The 22,868-nt window shown below is 39.5% G+C and overlaps 1 long non-coding RNA gene across 3 annotated transcripts; it reads left to right on the plus strand.

Annotated features, from left to right (window-relative positions):
- The first annotated feature begins 406 nt into the window (after nt 1-406).
- nrep lies at nt 407-14,528 on the plus strand. Of its 3 annotated transcripts, none has more exons than XR_001171479.3 (4): nt 407-744; nt 2,428-2,481; nt 5,442-5,519; nt 12,789-14,528. It is a non-coding gene; the product is annotated as a neuronal regeneration related protein (long non-coding RNA). The 3 variants fall into 3 exon arrangements; XR_001923429.2 differs by lacking the exon at nt 407-744 and adding an exon at nt 782-1,431; XR_001923430.2 differs by lacking the exon at nt 407-744 and adding an exon at nt 782-1,282.
- Nucleotides 14,529-22,868: the final 8,340 nt, after the last annotated feature.

Consider the following 22,868-nt stretch of genomic DNA (forward strand, 5'->3'; position numbering starts at 1 on the left):
GGTTTCTGATTACAGTATGCGGCTCCCCCTCTCCCTGGCAGCCAGCCATTTGTGTGCAGCAGCCCGGCCAGGGTTCATGACTGGGATCCTAACCAATCTCCTGTCACCTTATTTGTAGAAGAGACAGCGAGGAAGGGGGGCAGAGCCGAGCTGCCTGCAGCGTGTAACTGATGCTTGTAGGGGCCAATGGCTTCCAGCGCAGCCTGAGAGGGGCCGGCTCCTGTCTGCAGAGTGGGAGAAGCAGGGATCATGCGAGGACTGAGCTATGCACGATTTAGGGTGGGGGGGTACATTGAATTCCAGCCCCCGACCCGCAGCAAAGAGGAGGCAATGAAGAGGCGGGGCCGTGCCCTTGAGAGGGCGGGGCTACAGGCGGTGGTCGTGGCTGCTATTGGGCGGAATGCGGTGGATGGCAGACAGTGGGGGGACTTTGAGTTGCAGATTATTGCAGACTAAGCAGTCTGACTGTGCAGCTGTACAAGCGGAGGCCCTGGGAAAGCTGCCAGGGGGCCCATCCAAATTAGCTCATTAATTCAGCATCTACATCACAGGCAAAGCCCTGCCTTGGCTACAGGAGAGGCGCTCTCTCACTTTCTTTCGGGGCTGCGCTTCTCAGCAGAAGTACCAAGCACCACTCTCCCAGAGAGACTCCTGCACACAAAATGCCCTCCTTAAAGGCAGCTCTTTGCTAACTATGTAGAAGTGAGGAGAGAGGGAGGAAGCAGCGAGCAGGGGCGGCTGCCTGTAAGTATCTAAGCAAAACCCTCTCGCACACTTCCCGCTTTGTGCCACTTTCTTGCCCCTCAGCTGGGACTTTGTGTGCAGCACAGAGCGGAGGGACACCGCGCCGCCCGGCCGGCGCTACTACTTACAGAGCTGCATGACATCATCCCGCCGGCTCCACATGCGCTGCCTGTGCTCATTGTGTGCAGGGCCGCTGCTAGGCTAGGGCAGAGAGGGCATTTGCTGGGGGCCCCTAACATCATAGGGGCCCTATGTGGGCGAAGGTAGACACCTTATAATGCCGAACGATCGTTTGATATCATCGACATATTCATCAGGGATGTAATGCAACCGGCAGCCCTCCAGCTGATACTGTACTGCAAAGCCCTAGCATCCTACCGGCAGCAGTATGGGGCCACAGTCTTGCTGCACTGACAGCCCCCCCACCTCTGCCAGTGGACCTGAGTGATTAGATGCCACTTTCAGCCAGCAGATGGCGTGCTAGCAGTCTAATTGCTGCACTTTATAGGTCAGTTTTTTTGTTGGCTGCTGCCTGCTGGTAAGTATACATGTTTCTATTTGGAGAGAAATCCTACCTGCAGCTCCCAGAATATTTTATTACAGTTCCTGGGAAGCCACAGTGTTGGGAGTTGTAGCCGGGCAACAGCTGATGGGCAACAGATGGCACCGGCTCTTTATTACAAGCAGGTGATGGCACAAAGGGTGTTTGTGTTCTGTGCAATAGGTGTCTTCTATTTGTGTCTGTGTATTTAGCCTAATGATCAATGGAGTTGCAGACAGCTTTGGAAGAAAAAAGGGAAACCCTCATTAAAATAACTTGTACCTTTGTCCTGGGGCACAGCAGGAGCCGGAACGCTTCATAGAATTGTATTTGGTATTATTAGAAGGGTGGTTCACTCACCCATCATTCACTCCCTAGGTGATGCCAGCTTTGTTTAGTAGGCAGATATATCATTATTTAGACTTGTTTAGTGATATTTTCTAGGTAGATTGGCTCTGTACATAATTTGCTGCATTTTCAATATTAATTGAAATGTATTGCTCTTACCAAGTTATTTTTTTTATGTAGACTTTGCAGAATATAACAGAATACCAACAACAAAATAAGACATGCAATATAAATAGAAGGATGTATGTGGCCAGGATAGGGGTCACAGTATGAATAACAAGGGGGAAGCCTGGCATTGCTTTGTTGGTATGACTATTGGTTTCTAGAAAGGTTAAGTAAGGTAGGCTGGCATTTCTAACAATACGGTGCTTAGTGAGTCTGCATTATCAGAACTCTGCGGGAAATATGGCTTTTGTTCTGCTGAGCTGCATAGGACAGGTATGTCTGGCAGTAATGAAATGGACTAGTGATGGCTGTTTTTGTGCAGTTTGTTTAATTGGGAATTACTTGTGGCTAATTTCAAAGTTCTAATTCCAGCAGTAGCTCTCGATCACTAATTACATGTATAGGTATCTGTTCTGTGTCATGAGCAATGCAAAGGTGCCATGTCTGTTATGTACCTATTGGCATTTATAGCAGATACCGAGGATATATTAGACTGTAAGGAAATAATCCCAAGGTAAACTGCTATTTTGTATCATACTTTGCATTGAAAAACTGAGAATGTGCACTAATTATTGCTTTTTCTGATCCTCATTTTATGATTATGTAATTCATATTGTTCTCCATTTCAGATTGTTCTCCTTGTGCAAATGACCAAAATGCAGTCCCAAGGCTGCCTGGAGATGGTAAGAGACATAATAATGCATTGTTTTATTATTATCAGCTTGGCGATTCTGTTCGATGGTGGGCAGAATGGCAGCTTTGCAACCAGCTTTGTATCTACTGAACGCTGTCTAGCTCCGCCCATCTCAGAAGCCGGTTGGAACGCGTCCAAGGTTCCCTCAGGGACAATGGCTGAATTTTCAGTGCACTCAAAACACTGTCACATTCATGGTCAAGGCAAATAAGTAGAGGAAAACAAAATAAAAATCAGTGGTTAATAGCTGTAGAATTAAGGGAGTATCAATAGAAATTAGAATAATTTAGCAACAGATTACAATACATTTTGTACATGCCAATGATTTTTTAGCTTTTACACACAGCATCTCTATCCAACCTGTATGGTTTATCTTTCATGGTGCGTACAGAGGCGATTGTGGTTTACAACATTGCAGATGGATGAGAAGAATTCTAAAGGCAGTGGGATGTGGTGTTGTAATATAGGAAGGTGCATTTGTCTGTACAGTCACCTGACTGGCTGAGACCTGTCCCACCCACACTGAGCACCTTGTGATATAAAATCTTCTTTGATTTACAACAAAAGGGACCATATAAATTCACTGTAACTTAAGCTAACATCTGGGGTCCATCTTGCTTCCTGCACCCTTCCAACTGTCACTGATCGCAGGTAACTAATTAATAAACAACGCTCATCAACAACCGGAGGCCACCAGTCAGATTTGACTCTTCATGAGATCTATTTGTCCTCAAGTGATCCCCTATACGATCTAAGTGAATGGGTGATAGCAGCTGTGCAGCAAGAGTAAAATGTTCAGATCTGAAGTTTTCAGACTTCTTAGGTTCAAACACATGTTTTGGGATTTTAACATTTAGTAAGGACACTAGAGCTAGTAACAAAGTTAAAAAGAACTGGCATCACTGGAGTAACCTGAAAGGTAAGTGAAGGGGACATTGACAGACTCAAAATCAAGCTGCACTGGGCCCATGTCTGTTGGAAGCAGCACAGCAGCAGCAGCCATATGTATACATGCATATGAATTCAGAAATTCTGAAGCTCTCCAGGGCTTATATATAGATATTGGGCAAAAGCAAAAACAACAAAAGTGGTGTGTCTTTCTTTTTGTTTGGTGCTTTAATACTTTTAATAAAGCAAAGCAAAACAATGAAAAAATTTAAATATTGAAAAAGGAGCAGAAGCACTTATCTATAAGCATCCAAGCAGCTTCTGCCAGTTTAACTGAAGAAGCTGCTTGGATGAGTAGTGAAACGTCTTCAAGGATTACTTAGCAAGTCCAGTTGCTTTGGATTTACTTATACTAGATATACCATGACCTGGATGAAAATCTTCATAGTCAGATCTATAAGCATGTTTGCATAACTTGGGCATATAGTGTATATAGCCGGCTATACATAGGCAGTGTTCATGTGAGCAGGCAAAAGGGTTTGTCATTACTTTAATGAAGCGGAGCATGCAAGAGGAGAAGGTTTTCTTTACCTTGTTAACTTTTGGTCTCTTACATGTTCCACTGTAGTTTCCTGACAAAAGGGAAGTGCAAAATAAAATTCTGTTCATGTTCAATATTTTTCAAACCTCTCAATCCACCTTGCTTGGGTTGGGTTCCAAGCTATGACCTCATAGCATGTTAATAAAGGGGTTGGAGGGGCACTCAGAATTTTCTTTATTTGCAGCACTGTGTAGCTGATTTGCTAGAGGGTACACCTTTTTAACTACAGCACAATGTTGCAGATTTGCTACTAGAAGGGTACTCACCTGAACTTTCTGGTATTTGTAGACAGGAACTACTACATGCACATAAAGTACTTTTTATAGGTTTGACTTCCTAATAGCAAACAATTTGAGTTGCATACCAGTTTCTGACCCCTTGGTGGGGCTAGGCCACACTTTCTATGAAATCTCTCATGTAAGGAAAGCAGTATACCCATATAGTTGTACATATACAATATCCCAGGGTATACAATTCTGCCTAAGGGTATTTCTGCCTAGCTGGGCAGGTGAAAAAATCCTCTGAGTAGCCTTCCCTTCATTCCTATGGCAATTGTCTGCACTTGCAACTTAACTTGCAGATCAGAGGACTTGTAGGTGCAGGTTATTTCTATAGGAATGAATAATGGTAGATTCTGAGCATTTATGCTGAGCGGAAAATTGTTTTGTTAACAAAACACTTATAATGTGACACTGCCGTAAGTGTAACTTAGACAGTTCAGGCAAAAAGAACATGTATTTTAAAACGTATAGAAAAGTAAAGACATTTTTTAGAATCACAGATGTAGTGGATTCTTTTGTTCATGAGTACAGGGCAGTTAAATGCACCCCTTACTTCCACAGCTAAATAAACGTGGCCACTAGGTAAGTACATATGGATGCAGGTTGACAAAATGACAGAGCTGACAAAAGACAAATGCAGTATACTTTATGGTACCATAAATGATTGCATAGACTAATAGCTGAATCTGAATTTGACCTAACATGGGCAGACATTAGTTAACTTTATTAATTTTGAGCAGGTTATTAGCCCTGCTATTAGTATTTCTGTGGACCTCAAAATATGTCCATCTCATAAATAACCTAGTTCTCAGCCCAAAATTATCTGAAAATTCAGAGTGAGTTGGATTTTAAGATGTGCAAATATTAGTAATACACAATTGTATACACCTCACATGTCTATGTGCATAACTGGTAAATAGTACTGTACAAAATGTGTAGCTTATTCATTGTGTTTGCAGCTACAAAAAAAACTATTTTTGAGATTGTTGGTCCATATAAAGCATAACTGGGTACAGTAAAGCTGCTGTCCCCTTAAGCACTATGCTAGCCCTGCAAACTGAGCAAAGGCATCAGTCCTTTTCACTCAGGCTTAATATTTGTTTAAAATGTATGCGGTACCAATAAAAAATAAAAATTATGGCACTGACCTACCATTTCTTTTGCATGTTTGATTTGTAGGCTAACTGGCCATGTCCTACAAGCAGCAGCACTTGGGACCCACTTGGAGCCATACTGACAGATTGGAGGTACCCGAAGGTAATTTTATTACAAAATACATACAGTAGAACCCCCATTTTTGTTTCTTAAGGGGGCTAAAAAAATGGTGTAAAATCAGGGAAATGCATTTTGCATTATGTATTGGTGGGGGACACAAAAACATGTAACATTGATGTCTCACTGTATTAAGATACATTGATACATTTATAATACATATGTCTGACACAAAAATATTACATTTTGTCAAAAATATTTTTCACAGTCTCAGCAACAACACACTTTAAATTATTGTTATTAAGTCAAAGGGACATGTAGAGTTCAAAGCACACTAGCAGATTGTATTGGAAATATTTCCCAAACTTTATATACCTTCCACAATATTAAGCTGGAAATGCTTGTCTTAGGGCAAGACTCCATGTGCCATGGCCCAAAATGAGCAGCAAGAAATAGTCAATTGTTCCCCAGCAGTCTTGCACAACAGGGTGTATTGTACCTTTTAGCAGGCACCTGGCACAGCATTTGTTTAAAAACAATCCAACTTGCTTTTGATCCACAGAGCGTGTTGCAATATCAGTAACACTCTTTAAACATTCCTGAAACACTGACCAAGGTGTATAAGAGCTTGTTTTCCCAGTCACAGGCAGCACACCCAAAAGTTACTTAATGGCTTCACTATGAATGGAGCTGCAGACTGCATTGAATTTTATGAATTTAATTTATTTTGTCAGTTATGAATTTTAAACTTTCCAAACTTAATATAGTACAGTGTGTAAAAAGCTGTGTAATGAATTTTACAAATTTGTAGCTCAAAAAAGCTGTGTAAAACCTGGTGTTGAGTGCTGCAATTTTTACACAGCATTTCATACAAACATTTTTCACATATAATATTTTGGATTTACTTCAATGGGTTATGCCAGGTCTAGATTGGTGTAAAACAATGGTATCAGTTTTGGTATTCGTGTAGCATAAAAAGACATGCCTTTATAAACTTGTTAGCTCTTTGTAACTGAATGTCCATTAATGCGTGGTGTTAAAGGGGTTCTTTACCTTTAAATTAACTTTTAGTATAACACTGACATGCTGAGACAATTTACAGTTGGTTTTCATTTTTAACTTTTTGTGGTTTTTCAGTTATTTAGCTTTTTGTTCATTGGCTCTAAAGTTTAGAATTTCAGCAGCTATCTGGTTGCTGGGGCCATGTGTACCTAGAAACCAGGCAGTGGTGCGAATGAAAATTAGGAATATTAATAGGAGCAATAACAATAATAAAACTGTAAGCTCACACAGCAGTAGATTTTTGGCTGTTCAGGTCAGTGATCCCCATTTGAAAGCAAGAAAAATGTAGAAGAGGAAGGCAAATAATGCAAAAACTATTAAAAAAAAATAATGAAGACCAGCTGCAAAGTTACTAGAAATAGTACATTCTATAATACACTAAAAGTTAACTTAAACAACCCCTTTAAAAATACAGTTTTAGCCTCAGTCTTTGGCTTCCAGGGTAATTGACCATATTTGGAAGCTGCACAGAGGCAGAAGACAAATAAGTTTATAGGAATAGGGTATAAAACATTCTAAAAGCTACCTAATAAATGTGTCACTTTGTTAAGATTTTTTTTACTGACAGAGAAGTTTCCAGAAATGAGAAAATTATCCAACGGCTGGGAATCTTTCAGGATTCTTCTGTTCAGTATTTCACAAATCCGACCCCGATTTGTATCGATTCAGTAAGTCCCCCATAGACAATTTGATTAAGTTGAATCCACTTTATTTTCTGGGAACTTACAGTGGTAGGGTGTTATAATTCAGTGGTGCTGCTGAACTGTAACATCTCATCAGAAACAATTGGATTTGACTTTTTAAAGCAGTTCTGATTAATTGCAAAATATAAAAAAGCCAAAAGGCCTTGATAAACATGCTAGTTCATTCAGTCTGGTTTAACCAGATACCATGCAGGCATTTTGTTCCCACCTATAATGCCTTAGTGCCTTGCAAATAAGCAGAATAGGAAAATTCTCTCTTTTTAACTGACTTGTACATATATTTGCCTCTTCTCTTCAATTAGACTTTATCTCCTTTTGGCCCTAAACAAATGATCAATACTTATGTTCTGTGTGCTCACAGATAGTAGGGTGTAGAAGGGAAGTTTGTATACTGTACATAACTTTTGTTCTCAGAGTCTGGATGTGGGGTGACTCATCTTGGCAGGCAGAGATTTTGGCACATAAGCTGGTAAATAAGCAAGTCAAAGAGTGACTAAGACTAGAAGGCTTGATTTTTCCATTAGCAGCATGTGTTGTTTTATGTAGTTAGAAGCAATAACAGAAGGCTTAAAGGGGGGCAAGCTTGAAATGTGACTTTGTGTGTTGCATACTGTGCTTTTATTTGTCCTTTAAATAAAAGTTAGTAAGTAGTACTTGTTACAGTTTACTACAAATATTTTTTTTTAATGGATATTCATTTTGAGATTATTGGTCATAACACATTTGGAAGTCACACATATGGCAAATATGCCAGTATTGATTGGTGCAGTGTGTTACAGAAAGTTCCTTCCAAGGCAGCCACAGTACCATATAGCGCTACAGCCTTCATAGGGAGAAGCCAAAAGTCCCTGCATGCACACTTGCATACATTCGGGATGAGCAAAAGATATAAATTGCATTTCACAGATACACATTCTAATAATAATATGTACAGATAATGGATCCATTATCTGGTAACCCCATATCCTGAAAATCCTGAATTACAGAAAGGCCATCTCCTATGGACGTTCAATTGTAGCAAACAAAAAAATTCACAGCTGCACTCACCTTAAAGGAACAGTAACACCACAAAATGAAAGTGTATAAAAGTAATAACAATATAATGTACTGTTGCCCTGCGTTGCTACAACTGGTGTGTTTGCCTTAGAAAGACTACTATAGTTTATATAAGTTTAGCTGTTGTGTAGCCATTGGGGCAGCCATTCAAAGGAGAAAAGGCACAGGTTACTAACAGATAAACCCCCATTATATGGGGCTTATCTACTAGTTATCTGCTATGTAACCTGTGCCTTTTCTCCTTTTTTTCCAGCTTTAATGGCTGCCCCCATGGCTGCACAGCAGCTTATTTATATAGTAGCTTTTCTGTAGCAAAAACACCAGGTTTTTGCAGAGCAACAGCACATTATATTTTAATTACTTTAAAACACTTTAATTTTTTGATGTTACTGTTCCTTTAAGCAATTTTCTGTGGCGCAAAGTCCCTCCTGATGAAGGGAGTGAGTGCCCCCCCCAAAACGTTGATTTTTTTTGTGGTACATTGGCATATTAAATGGGGTAAGCTCCCCAGCTGAAATTTTGCTTGAGTGCTGTCTTTATTTCTGCTTTGTTCTATACATCACCCATGGACTCCATTTTAAGCATATAATGAAAATTTTGTAATAATAATAAATAAACGGTACCTTGTACCGTTGGGAAGTGTTTCATGAATTGGCTTATTTATCAAGCATTTTTCTAATTATTTTTCATCAGAAAAAATGTGAAAAGTGTTTTGCAGCCCAAAGAGAGTCAGATTCTAGTTTAATAGACTGGGAGCTTGCAAGGCAGTGCAGAAATCTATATTTACTGAGTCATGGAAAAGGGACACCATGCAAGCCTGTGAGTGAGATAAAGGTTTCAGAAAGCAAAATGGTGCTGGGAAAGAATAATTCACTGGGATTGAACATTCTTTTTTTATGAATATATATTATCTAAGACTCCATTGAGCAAAATATACTGGATAGGGCTTTGTTTCGTTAAGAGATAATAAAAAAGTGGAAAATGAATCCAAAAGTTATTGATTTTGTGCATCCCTAGAGCAACATGGATGAATATGGCATCTCTGATAGCAAACAGTCAGAAACAGCACTCCTTGAACTTTTACATGTACAGGATAGACATAAATAGCACAACAGTTCAAATAAACAATTTTGATGTTACTGATCCTCTAAGTGAAGCCATGGATCATCATGAAGTACTTTAGGCCCAGACATTTGGTGCCAGGGTAGTAAAATTATCCAATATCTAACTGCTGCCTCTGCACCCCCTGCTTAAGCCCTTGTGTGATATGGAGGTCTGGCACCCTATTTATGTTTTTTATTAAAGGAGAAGGAAAGGCTAATAAAGAGTTAATCTCAAGCTGCAGGCATACCTTCAATTCTCTCAATAGTGCCCTTAAGTCTCCCCATATTTCACCTGATGATCAGAAGCCTCATAGGAAGAAAAAACGCTGAGCTCTGTAAAGAAAGTTCCCATAATGCCTCACTCCTGCACCGAGACCAAGACCGGTGAACATGCTCAGTTTGTAAGACTATGGGTCAGCTTCCTGCTGATTGGCTCAGATCCACATTCCTAAGGGGGGAGGGGAGTGAGTTCTTAGCATTCTTGAGGGAGGGGGGAGCAGGAGAGAGGAGTCAGCAGAGATCTTCCTGTCTCTGGCACATGAATTACAGACACAAGAAATCTTTGCACATAGAAGTCAGTGCAGCGTTTCTGTGAGTGCTTATGGCTGTATTTACATAGACCTTTCTGATAAAGCTTACTTAGTTTTTACCTTTCCTTCTCCTTTAAAGGACATATAAACCCTACATTTTCTTATTATGCATAAAGGTTGAGTACATCTCCCCCACCCAAACGGCATCATTTGTATTGCATATATCCCCAATGTTCACTGGCACCATCATTATTTTCTCTGACAAATAGCAACTTTCTCTCCGCAGCCATTGTCCTGCTGACACATGTTTCTTAAGCAGAGTGCACTGCTGGAGCAGACAGCTCTTCATTGGCTGCTAGACTAGAGGGCGTGTTAAGTAAGCTGAGAAGAACTGAGCATGCTCAGTAGCCAACAGCCAAAGTAAATTCCTGAGGGAGCGGGGCGAGTGGGTTAGAGAAGGAGAAGTGGGTAAGGGGATGCTGCAGCCTTACTATTAACCTTTTAACTCCCAGAGTGGCAGGTATTTTAATGTTTCAAAGAGGCTGTTCTCTAATTAAATGTCTTTGTGGGAGGTTTACATGTCCTTTAGGGTATATGAAGATGGATTTAGTCATCCTACTCAAGCTTCAGGATTACCTTAGGAAGAAAATAAATGATCATCCGGATCTCTCCTAACTTTCCTTCAGGCTGAGATTGCATCAATATCTTGAAAAAGAAATAAGCATTCACCCCATAAATCTAACTAACTGGCTTTCAGGGCAGACGGCCACCACCCTGGCTACTGCTTTACAACTGCTATATTTATTGAACCCACTATATAGAGCTGGAGTACATAAATGGAGGATAATTCCTTCCTAAGTATTTTTTTACACTTGAAGCTAATGCAGTTGGTAAAGTGGGCCTTAAGTGATGTACATTACTTACCAATCAAAACAACTTACCTTTTCCTTATTGTATTAATAAGAGTCCATAAAAATAGTTTTTTAATTTATTAAGAAATTGCATTCAAACATGTGGCAGCATTTCAACTGCCTAAATATTTTCACAGCTGAAAGGAACTGCCGCCACAATGCTTTGGGAATGTTTCCCAGATTGCAGTCTGTGTGCAAGTTGGATATCTTGCTGCTACCTCCCACATCCTGCAAACATGCCCAGCTTAAAGAATTCTGTTTAAACGGTCGACTTTCTGTCAAAAAGACGGCTCTGTTGATCTACAGCTTCTTAATTGAAATACACATGACTGGCTTCCTTATGGCTAATTTGGATCCTGGTTACTCTTTATCAAAATGTAAAATGCTGAAAGACGTTTGTCTGCCACTGTTTTGAAAACATGGGCCTGCATTCTACTATTAAAGACCTACTAATATGCAATATCTAGAGACTGGTTGGAAATTTAGGAGCAGATTTATTGGTAATCAAACTGGGGACCCAGAATGATTCCCAACAGGTCAATCCAAGCAACACTTGGCACATTAGTACATTAGGGTATTAGTACTCAGTGCAGCTCAGCAGCAGGACTAAACACTAACGCCCATCTAAATCCAGCTACAGATAATTTTCCATATTGGACCAGAAAAGAAATTGTTGACTCTAAATTAAGAGAAAGATTGTAATGTTAGCTTGCATGCCAGTCCAATGGGCAGTCGGCTAATTTTGGGATTTTATTAAAATAAATAAATTAATATTGGGATATTTTATTACTGTTTAACATGCATTTAAGAAAAGTGTCAAAAAGGGGAGAAAGATTCAGTCATTCATGTAGCCCAACTTACTTCTCTTAGCGCTATAATAACTCATGATATAACTAATGGGCATGGTTAAACTGACTAATTATCAGTGCTTTTGTGTCTTGTATATATCATGTGACCCAGTTGACATTGCTATCGGCAATTAAAGCTTGTCACATTACTAAACACAATTTTTAAGGATGGATTTGCAACTGATTTTATGGGAATATATGGCACCTCAGATATTTAAGGAATGTGGGATTTGTAAATATGCTTTGTGTGAGGCAGTCAGAAGTTAGGTGCATCTGTCATTCCTTTCTTGTAACTTGTATTTGAACGTTTGTCAGTTGCACCCATCCATTCAGTGATGTTGGTAAAGTAGAAGGTAAAACAGTAAAAATGTTTTGAAACTGAAATGTGACTCACTGAAATCAAGCTGAACTTTTAGCATTGTTCCATTATCTATTTTAGTTTAAATATGTAGGAGACCTTAAGGATTATGAAGACCCCTGACAGAAGTCCTAAAGCACTAAATGGTACAAGTGCGCATCCTCTAGTTTTTATGCAGTGAGTACTTCTGTCCGGGGTCTGAAAGGTGCACCATCGGTGGGCATAGGCCAGCCCTGTCCTTGCTGCAAGCCATGGGGCGAGGGCTAAGTACAGGGCCCCATTGCAGCCTGCTGGGTGACCTCTGTATTTGTGGGGCTGCCAGCTGGTCTTTGTGCTCCAAAACAGAGCCCAGAGGACTGTATCAATCCATCTAGGGTGGAAGGCAGGATGCAAAGTACAAACAAGTGGTTTATTGTGCCTACTTTGCATCCGGCCTTCCACTTTGTTAATAACCCTGCTAATCTGATCCATCTAAATGTATAGATTCTTAGCTAATTCCATGGTTATTGTCACTATTGTTCTTTCCAAATCACATGTACTTGTAGATTGTAAGCTCTTTTGGGCAGGGCTCTTCACCTCTTGTATCGGTTATTGATTGCTTTATATGTTACTCTGTATGTCCAGTGTATGAAACCCACTTATTGTACAGCGCTGCGGAATATGTTGGTGCTTTATAAATAAATGTTAATAATAATAATAAATACTATCAACAAAACCAATATTCATCTGTTTCTGTTCATAGGGAGCCCTTCAACTGTCTATCAAGGTCATCCGCAAGGAGAACAGTGAGGCCAATGCATTCCTGACTCCGGAAAATGGATGCGGACGTCATGTCACTTAAATTACCTCTTGCTTTTTTTTTTCCTTTCTTTTTTTGTTTTTTTTAAATCATACTTCTTCCATGTGTAGTGCATTTGGTTTATGGTTGTTGATAAGGTCATAATGTCATATATTGGGGATTGTTCTTGTGTATATCATAAAGTGTAAGAATCTACGGGACTCTGAGCCTTGCTTAAGAGAAATACAAACGGTCAAATTGTACCATAAATCATTTTTTACAGCCTAGGTATAGACAATATCCTCACTGTGAATCCATGTTTACACACAGTACAGGTGGGCCTCGCGGCCTGTTTCTACCACAGCAATGTCTTCCTCTACTCAAACAACTCCAAAATATCTCTTCATTAGTACAGCCACAATTTCTTCTTCAAAACGACAGTAACCTTGCAGAGGCTGAGAGTCCCCTCTTATTATGTATTTTGTTCATTTAGATGTAGCATACCTGTTAGATTCTTTTCATCCATTGTCGTTATATCTCTATATTTTAATTCATGTACACTTTTGATGTATAGAAATAGTTGTTTGAAACACATTGTTTCCTTGTGGTAAGTGACAGAGAAGCTGCCACAGGATATGAGACACTGATGAATGGTGCTATTTTGGACTTTTAAACATGCTCCTTGGCAAGGTAGCTCTGATGGGAGTTATTTTTATTTTATTTTATTTTTTTTTCTTGTTCTAAGAAGGTGTTGGTATTTTTTCCTGATTGTTGTTCTTTAGGCGGGACTGACTTTGGTTTCAGTGTGGCTTTTTAAATTCAGTCTTTTCTAGGGTAAATAACTGCTAACCGAGCAAGTGAGAAAAGTTCTCTTTTCATTTCTCTCTCTCTTTCTCTCTCTCTCTCTCTCTCTCTCTCTCTCTCTCTCTCTCTCTTTTTTGTTTCTGTACTGGGTAGATTCACCAACAAGCAACTGTTGTAGCGGGAGCAATCACAAAACTGTAATTTACGTAAAAGTTAATCTACTTCCCATTCCTTTATTAGAGAGAAATAGCAATAACTCGTAGAAATTTCTATCCTGTTTTGTGTTTTTTAATAGAAAGTACATTTAAAGCAAAGGGGCAGGTTTCTGAATGTCCTGTGGCCCATGTCAGGATTTAGTTTTGTTTGTTTTATGGAGCGAGGCAGCTAATAATTTTGCAAATTTGTTTTTTTAGTCCTGAAAATATGAAAATTCATTTAGGTCATTTTACACTTTTGTTCTTGCTCTCAGTGAAAAAACTATTAAGTAAACTACTCATAGAATGCTGTTGTGTTAGACACAATCTGGAAGCCCACCTTATTTTTTATGGTTGATTTTTTTAATAGAATCTCGTCTTTAGATCTTCCTTTGCAGTGCAGACAGCGCTGTGGGCTGTTGTAGCTTTGACTGTTAAATGCGACTGCATGCTTTGCCTATGTTAGCTTTTATTTTTCCTTTCCAAGTGTTATACTGTATGATTAGAGCCTATGAGCTGTGCTGTATATAATAGAGCAGTTAATCAGTATTAAGCAGTTGTGGCATTTATGTATGGTTGCATTTGTGTATTGATAAAAGAGCAAGCTTTTGTAACAATGTGATCTTTAATGAAGCACTATAAGTACCCATTGTATTTTAACTATTTTAGAATCTGTTCAATAAATATGCAAGCGTTATTCATTTTAGACTTTGTGGTTGTTTTTTTTCACTAAATTGCACTATGTACATTGCAGATAATTCATTCTACTATTTAAAATGTTATTCTTTAGCCATCTCCGTGCATTGTGCCAGCACTCCACAATGCAACGGCTTTCAGATAAGTTAATAAGTTGTTTCTCCTACTCAGTGTAACTGGAAGCAGACTAAGGTGTTTTCAGATAGAGTGCTAATCGCATACATACCACTAGATGGGGCACTGGAAAATTTATAGCAATGCAGGTGTCCGGGAGCTTCAGTCTTGTTACCTTACCAATGTTCTGTTGATTGGCTGCTGGGGGCGGGGGGGAGGAAGGAGGGAGGGGGACATCACTCCAACTTACAGCACAGCAGTAAAGAAAGACTGAATTTTATCAGAGCACATTAAAGTCACATGGCTGTGCCACCCTGGAAAACATTTCTAGCCTCATGTCAGATTTCAACATTGAATATAGAAAAATATGTTTTCTCTTTTAAAACACAGGTTTCAAAGCAGGATTTTTATCATCCCAAATAATGAAAATAGATCATTTTAAAATTATTTAGAATTTGAATTAGTCTAAGAGGGATTGATCCTACCTGAAACCAGTAAATTGATATTTATTGTTCAATATCAATATTTAGATAATAAAGAGTTAAAAAATTAAAACACTGAAAAGCATGGACAATGATCAATATCGGGCAAGTGTATTTATTCCTAAAAATTGCAGGGCATATCAAATGGCTGGGAATTCTGCAGGAAACCTGTGGGGTTCCCAAATTGAAATTTGCTAAATCTGACCCTGTGTATTAGCCCAGTACTTTGGGAAACATGCAGATTATTATTGGTGCTGAGCTTTTCCCAGGATACTGGGATTGCAGCATTCAGTCTTATTCAGTTTTATGTGTATAATTTTTGCTTCTAGGCAGCAAAACTGACATTAAAGGATAGTGCACCTTCATAAAAAATTTATATATAGCTTTCTCTGCACTAAAAAAGCATTTTTGCAATATACATGCAGTACTGAAATAACGGGTTTAGTTGATACCCAACTTGCAAATTCCCAATTAACCACAAAAAGCATTTCTAAAGATTATTCTGGTTTGGGGAATGCCAACACCATTTCTCAGCCCTCCTCTGTGCGGCTTATGTAGTTTTGGCACAACCTGTTTCAAGCACTGATGTAGTTTAAATGTATGGCAACATATATAACTAATTAGGCACAGGGACATGCACATCAGCACTGTGTGATTGGGCAGGCTGTGCCCAAATGGTGTGTGATATAAGATGCTCTTACAAGGACTGACAAATGGTGTTGGTGATTCCCCTGCATCGGGAAAAATCTTTACAAATGCGTAGTGTGGTTAAGGGCTCTGGCACACGGGGAAATTAGTCACCCCGCGACAAATCTCCCTGTTCGCGGGCGACTAATCTCCCCGGATTGCCATCCCACCGGCGAAAAGGTAAATCACCGGTGGGATGGCATATACACGGCGGCGCGATTTCTGTGAAATCACAGAAGTTTCCTCTTAAGGCAACTGGGAACTAGGGATCTCTTAAACCCTCTATTTTTAGTTATGCATATATATTGCAAAAATGCTTCTTTCAGGGCAGAGAAAGCCATATAAAAATATAAATAAACTGAACTAACCCTTCTAAAGGAGAACTAAACGCAAGAAAACCTGAAGATACAGAAGATGGCACCTGCTAGCTCTGCTGCGCTACTCTGCATCTATATGTCAGTTTTAAAAACAGAGACACTTTTAATTACAATAGATTCTGCAGGGAGGACGCTCAATGGAGGGCAGTTGATGGGGACTTTTGTCGTGGGGTTTAGTTCTCCTTTAACTTTTGGAATTGGTAACTTTTGATATGAGGGCTGTATTTGGGTTTGGTGCCACCCAAAGCACTGGACATCAGACTCCTTCTCCCAGCAATTGGTACTCATGCAGATGGTCTGTCTCTTCTGTCTATCATAACAGATTACTAAATGGGTAGTTTAATGCCCATGAACCCGCATGGTACAAGCAGATGTACCAACTTTGTCTTATAGTCATAGGGGTCGGTAGACACTAGTTCAGCTGCTGTTATACAAGATACTCAGTGTTGATGACTGACTTAACAGCAGTTTAGCAGCAAGAGTGTATACAGACAAGCACATCTTTGTATATTCCTAATGCAGCAGGGAAAGTAGTACACTGTATAAAGTAATTACAAAATGATAGCCAGAATGGAAGGGACTGTATTTTCCTGAATGCAGACAGTCCAGCTTTGCTTATTAGGCTGCCATCTTCAAACAAGTCTCTTTTGGTACATAAACAAACACTGCTTTTTTTTAATGATCCACACAGCATGTAGCAGTATCTATGTGGCTGCATGTGTTCTCTGTTCCCATTTAATTCTAAGACTGTCCCCCTCAGCTTCCAATGAAAAGCCAACGCTCAAATAGCTCAGGAGGAGACAAACAAATACTCACAAAATTGTTATAGTGCACTATTTTTATATTTAATGGTTTAGCTTCTAGTGTTGTCACACTTTATTAGTGGAATATTTTATAGCTGTATCCAGGTAATTTTCACAGAACCAACATTCATATGGCCAAGAGCGGGTTCATATTCCCTTCCAGCCAATGTTAGATGTGTATACACCATGTGGGGGTAATGGTAAGTACTCACAAACATTGAAAAACCAAAAATGCCTTAGGAAACAACTTTGTTATAATTCCAGGCTGCGCCCCCACCAAAGCCATGGGGCAAAAGGTACAATCACATATTTGTGGCATTAAGATCGGTTAAAAAATAGTCTCTCCTTGGTGTCTGCATTTAATAGAAAGAACTAAAGACTAGAGACCTCAGGAATATTGATCTTTGTTGTTACATAGTTACATAGTTACATAGGGTTGAAAAAAGACCATTGTCCATCAAGTTCAACCCATCTGAGTAAACCCAGCACACAACCTATACTAACCAATCTATACACTCACATACATAAACTATATATATACAACCAGTAATACTAACTGTAGATATTAGTATCACAATAGCCTTGGATATTCTGCTTGTTCAAAAACTCATCCAGGCCCCTCTTAAAGGCATTAACAGAATCTGCCATTACCACATCACTAGGAAGGGCATTCCCCAACCTCACTGCCCTCACCGTGAAAAACCACCTACGTTGCTTCAAATGGAAGCTCTGTTCCTCTAATCTATAGGGGTGACCTCTGGTGCGTTGATTGTTTTTATGGGAAAAAAGAACATCCCCCAACTGCCTATAATCCCCTCTAATGTACTTGTACAGAGTAATCATGTCCCCTCGCAAGCGCCTCTTTTCCAGAGAAAACAACCCCAACCTCGACAGTCTCACCTCATAGTTTAAATCTTCCATCCCCTTAACCAGTTTAGTTGCACGTCTCTGCACTCTCTCCAGCTCATTAATATCCTTCTTAAAGGATATTACTTGTCCTTCTCAACTCATTAGGTTTGTATAAAATTAAGAGTGATTACTATACCAGTATCTATTAGAAAACCAGCACCTGCAGTTCATATAGTGAGATGGTTAACCCAAGAAGTTCTATAAACAATCTATGAACCACAAAAGGGGATATAAACCTCAAATGTCTGAAAATGTTGCCTTTAAACTCACTTCTGCCTTGAATTTCCAAGACCAATTATTATTGTCCTGGGGTCTTTGTTGGATATATGGTAACTTATTGTTGCATACATGGTAACTTTCTCTTGGATATATGGTAACTTATTGCTGCATACATGGTAACTTTCTCTTGGATATATGGTAACTTATTATTGCATACATGGTAACTTTCTCTTGGATATATGGTAACTTATTGTTGCATACATGGTAACTTTCTCTTGGATATATGGTAACTTATTGTTGCATAGATGGTAACTTTCTCTTGGATATATGGTAACTTATTGCTGCATACATGGTAACTTTCTCTTGGATATATGGTAACTTATTATTGCATATATGGTAACTTTCTCTTGGATATATGGTAACTTATTGTTGCATGCATGGTACCCATCTCTTGGAAATATGGTAACATATTGGTTAGCAATGATGCCTTATAGTGCTGGAGTCCTGACTTTAATTCTGACCAGGGCACTGTTTACAGGGAGTTTGTATGTTCTCCCCATGCTTATGTGGGCATCCTCCAGGTTCTCCTCTTTTTCCCATACTCCAAAAACAGGCAGGTGAATTGGCTTCTAATAAAATTGTCCGTAGTATGTATGTTATGTGTATGAGACAGGGGCAGGGACTGATATAATTAATCAGCAATCTCTGTAAAGTGCTGCCTACACATAAATAAAGTATAAATAACAATAATATTAAGCAATTGCAGCCTTACATTTTGTCTAAGGCAGTATTTGGATTTTGCATTTATCACGTCATTTATTCCACTTGAATTAGGCTTTGGGGCTGATTTATGATTGTTTGATTATCCGGACAGTTTATATTTCCCCAAGCAGGTTTTTCAAAAAAATAGAAAGCCCAGCACCTAAAACCTGCCGAGCTTCTTGTTTTTTCCCAAAAGTTCACTCGGGGAAAATATAAACTGTTTTGCACAAAGCTGAGCTTATTGCATACAGAAACCACGTGGGAGATCAGGAACTTCTGTGTGCTTTCAGTAAGCGATTGCTAGAGCCCAGGGGACTCGGTCAATCATAAATCAACCCCTTAGTCTTTTTTTTTGGATATGGACTCATTTTCCAAAGAGGATAACTCTTTTTTTTTAACATTATCCCACCTATCCTATGCAACAGTATTGCAGAAGCATAACAATTTATTGATTAGTTCACCATGCTTTTAATTAAGGGAATGTCTAATGAAGATTTCCCTTTCTTTCTGTGATGTTTAATTGTCAGTATACAAGGTTAGTGCTTAGTGATGTCATTTCTCATGACTCACTGAAACCTGAGTTCTATGAAATGTACCCCATTTGGCCTAATGCCTTTATATGTACACTAGCACTGGGGGCCATTTGGGGCAAAAAGAGTCTATGAGAGACTGCCAGAGAGTGAGACAGAATGAACATTTCTGAAGAGTAAAGAATACTTAAAGGGAGTTTCATTTAAGCTAGCGGAAACAGGTTTATCAAAAAAGCAAACAGCGCTGTAGACATGTTGGCCAACTGTCTTCTGAAATCATTGGCTGAAGGTTTTGTGGCTGTAATGCTTCCAACAGCAGAATGCAGCAAAGGGAACTTCAAATTAACACTTTGTTTTCAAATTCATATTCTTTTCATCTAAACTGTAGTCCTTCCAAAATGACTATTATCTCTAGTTTAGGGCTAAAAGTCCCAAGACCATGTGTTATGTCTGGATGCAAAGAATGGTGTGTGTGTACTGACTCCTAAAGCATATGATTGAGCTCTCCTGGCGGGGCAGTTCGTCTGGGTTTTTGTAACTTTATCTGCCTAATTGTGGGAGAAGTATGTTACTTGGCTCCAAGAACTGTGGTTTGAGATTTTTTTTTATAGTAGAGTGCCTAGTGAATATTGACAGTACACCTATTGACAGGCTTTTAACTGGGATAACAGGGAGGTGTAGCCAGTGAGGAGCTCTGCAGCCATGTTCTGAAAACATTCTTTTGATTCAGGCATGAATTGCATTAGGTGTTTGCCCACGGTGGGCTGTATCTGGTCATTCAGGGGACAGAGACAGGGCAGTGACTTCTTTGGTCTTTTATTAGACATATTTACTTTCTGTGCCCTGCTGTTAGTGACAGGCATATTTGTGCCCCAAAATACTCATATGCTCTGCTTTCCATTGAGAAAATGACAGGCTGCTCTGTACATCATCCATTAGCATTATTGTGTAAGCAGCTTTTTTTTAAAAAAATAAGGGGGAACTTAACTAAGGATGAGCACTTTGAACCAATTTTGGATTGTCAGAGCATCCTTTACAACTGTACAACTATAAACTACGCTAATCTCATCACCATTATAACTAGAGATCCAGTGCATTAAAAAAAAACTGCTGTAAGGCTATAATCAGATCATTGCTACTCTGAAAGCTGTATTTATGGGTCCTCAGTTAAAGGGGTGAGCAAGGAATCTAGCTAGAAAATATTTATGCTTAATAATTTATTTGTAATTAGTTCAGATGGCAAGTAAATTTTGGTTAGTTAATGTACCAAATGGGGTTAATGTAATAAAAGGTGCAAAGTTTGCTACTGGTCTACTCACGCATAACAACCAATTAGCAGGTAGCTAATAATTCGTTTGGATGTGTACTACTTCTGCAGAAAACAGTACACTTTGTACAATGCATCTGAATTTGCTATCAATGATTTCTGGAGTGGGAATAAGGGGACAAATACTTATTGTACTATGGGAATCGAAAAAGCAAACAGCATTGTAGACAGGTTGGCCAACTGTCTTCTGAAATAATTGGCTCACGGTTTTGAAGCTGTGATGAAGGGAACTTCAAATTAAGACTGTGTTTATAAATCATATTATTTTCATGTAAACTGAAGGCCTTCCCCAATGACCATTATCTTTAGTTATCTTTAGGGCCTTCCATGGACATGATTCTATATCAGAAACCTGACATAATTCCAACATCTAAGTAAAATATTGTATGGCTTACAGTTCGACAGCAGAGCACTATGAGAAACACCTTCCTTCTTAGGCCCCATACACGGGCCGATAGAAGCTGCCGATATTGGTCCCTTGGACCGACTCGGCAGCTTATCTGCCCGTGTAGGGGCAGAAACGAGCGAGCTGGCCGACCGATATCTGGCCTGAAATTGGCCAGCTATCGGTCGGCCAGGTTAGAAAATCCAGTCGGATCGGGGACCGCATCGGCTCGTTGATGCGGTCCCCGAACCGACTGCCCCATTGCCGCCTACATGATCGAATTTTTTATTTTTTTTTAACTTCAAGCTTCTTGATATCGCCCACCCGTAGGTGGGGATATCGGGGGAAGATCCGCTCTCTTGGCGATCTCGCCAAGCGAGCGGATCTTACTGTGTATGGGGACCTTTTGGCATACAATGAGGATTATCCAATTTCTTTGTCCTTTTTGCAGATAAGGGTAGAAGATTCCTGAAAAAGCAGAGCAGTTGCCTTATGTATAGGAAAGAACTTTTTCTCCAAATAGGCAAAATTCCTTGACTTAACTTCAAGTCATACAGATTTGTTCATTAAAGGGGAATGGACCCCCCCAATAGGGGGTCTCATTAGTCCAACTCCCAACTCACTCCAACTTCCAAAAGCACTTTCATTTGCCAAATGCATAGCTCTGAAATGCAATTGGCAGCCACCATGTTTGGACTTGTCACATCCTGTCTGAGGCTCAATGGCTCAATCAGATGGCTGATTTAAGCTTAAGATCATGAGCAAAAATATTCTCAGATTTATTCATGTTTTCTTGGTTAGTTTTGATTTGTAAATCTCAAGCTTGCATTTTTATTTTAAAAAGTTCTCCCTGCATAGACCTTCTGAGATTCCATTAAATTCAATGAAAATGTGCAGCTCTGTATTTTTTTATTGAACTCTCTAAGAATTTTGCAAATGATGAGAAACTTGTAAAAATAAAAAAGAATAAATTGATTTCAATTCTTAGAAGTTATGTGGGCAGACTCTCTATGGAATAATGGGAAATCATCTGTCTCAGCATGTGTTCATAGCATGCTTCATAGGCCTGATTTATTGCACGGGTTATCATTTCAGCAGTGCAGTTACCCATAGCAACCAATCTGAGCAATGCTGTAATGATAACTTTGGTCTGTGTGATTTTAATAAATGGTAGACTTATTGCTAGGACTAAATACACTGGTGCAGTTTAGCAGCTGTGCTAGTTAATCAGTCACAACATGTTTCTTGATTATTTTAACCTAATTGTAGGTAGCAGCTGAACAATATCGTTATGCTCCATGCAAATGATTTCCATCTGCCCCCATCTCCTGGTGATAACTTCCATTAGGACATTTACTTCCCTGAAGCAGCCTACCAGATAACACCCCCCCCCCCCATCCTCCCATGCTTACCTTTTTGCAGTCCTTCCACAGCAAGGTGGATTGGCTTCACTAGTGCAGAGAGTCCAATTGCGCTGGTAGATGTGGGAGATGCCAAATGTTAGGCGTCCCTCTCTGTTACAGGTTTCTGACAACAGTAGCACCAGTCCGGGGTATAAGGTAAGTGATTATAACTTTCCTTCTCCTTAAAGGAACAGTAACACCAAAAAATGAAAGAGATTTAAAGTTATAAAAATATAATGCACTGTTGCCCTGCACTGGTAAAACTGGTGTGTTTGCTACAGTAACACTATTATAATTTATATAATAAGCTGCTGTGTAGCCATGGGGGCAGCCATTCAAGCTGGTTCAGGCA

Source organism: Xenopus tropicalis, chromosome 1, assembly GCF_000004195.4.
Source record: "Xenopus tropicalis strain Nigerian chromosome 1, UCB_Xtro_10.0, whole genome shotgun sequence".
Lineage (NCBI taxonomy): Eukaryota > Metazoa > Chordata > Amphibia > Anura > Pipidae > Xenopus > Xenopus tropicalis.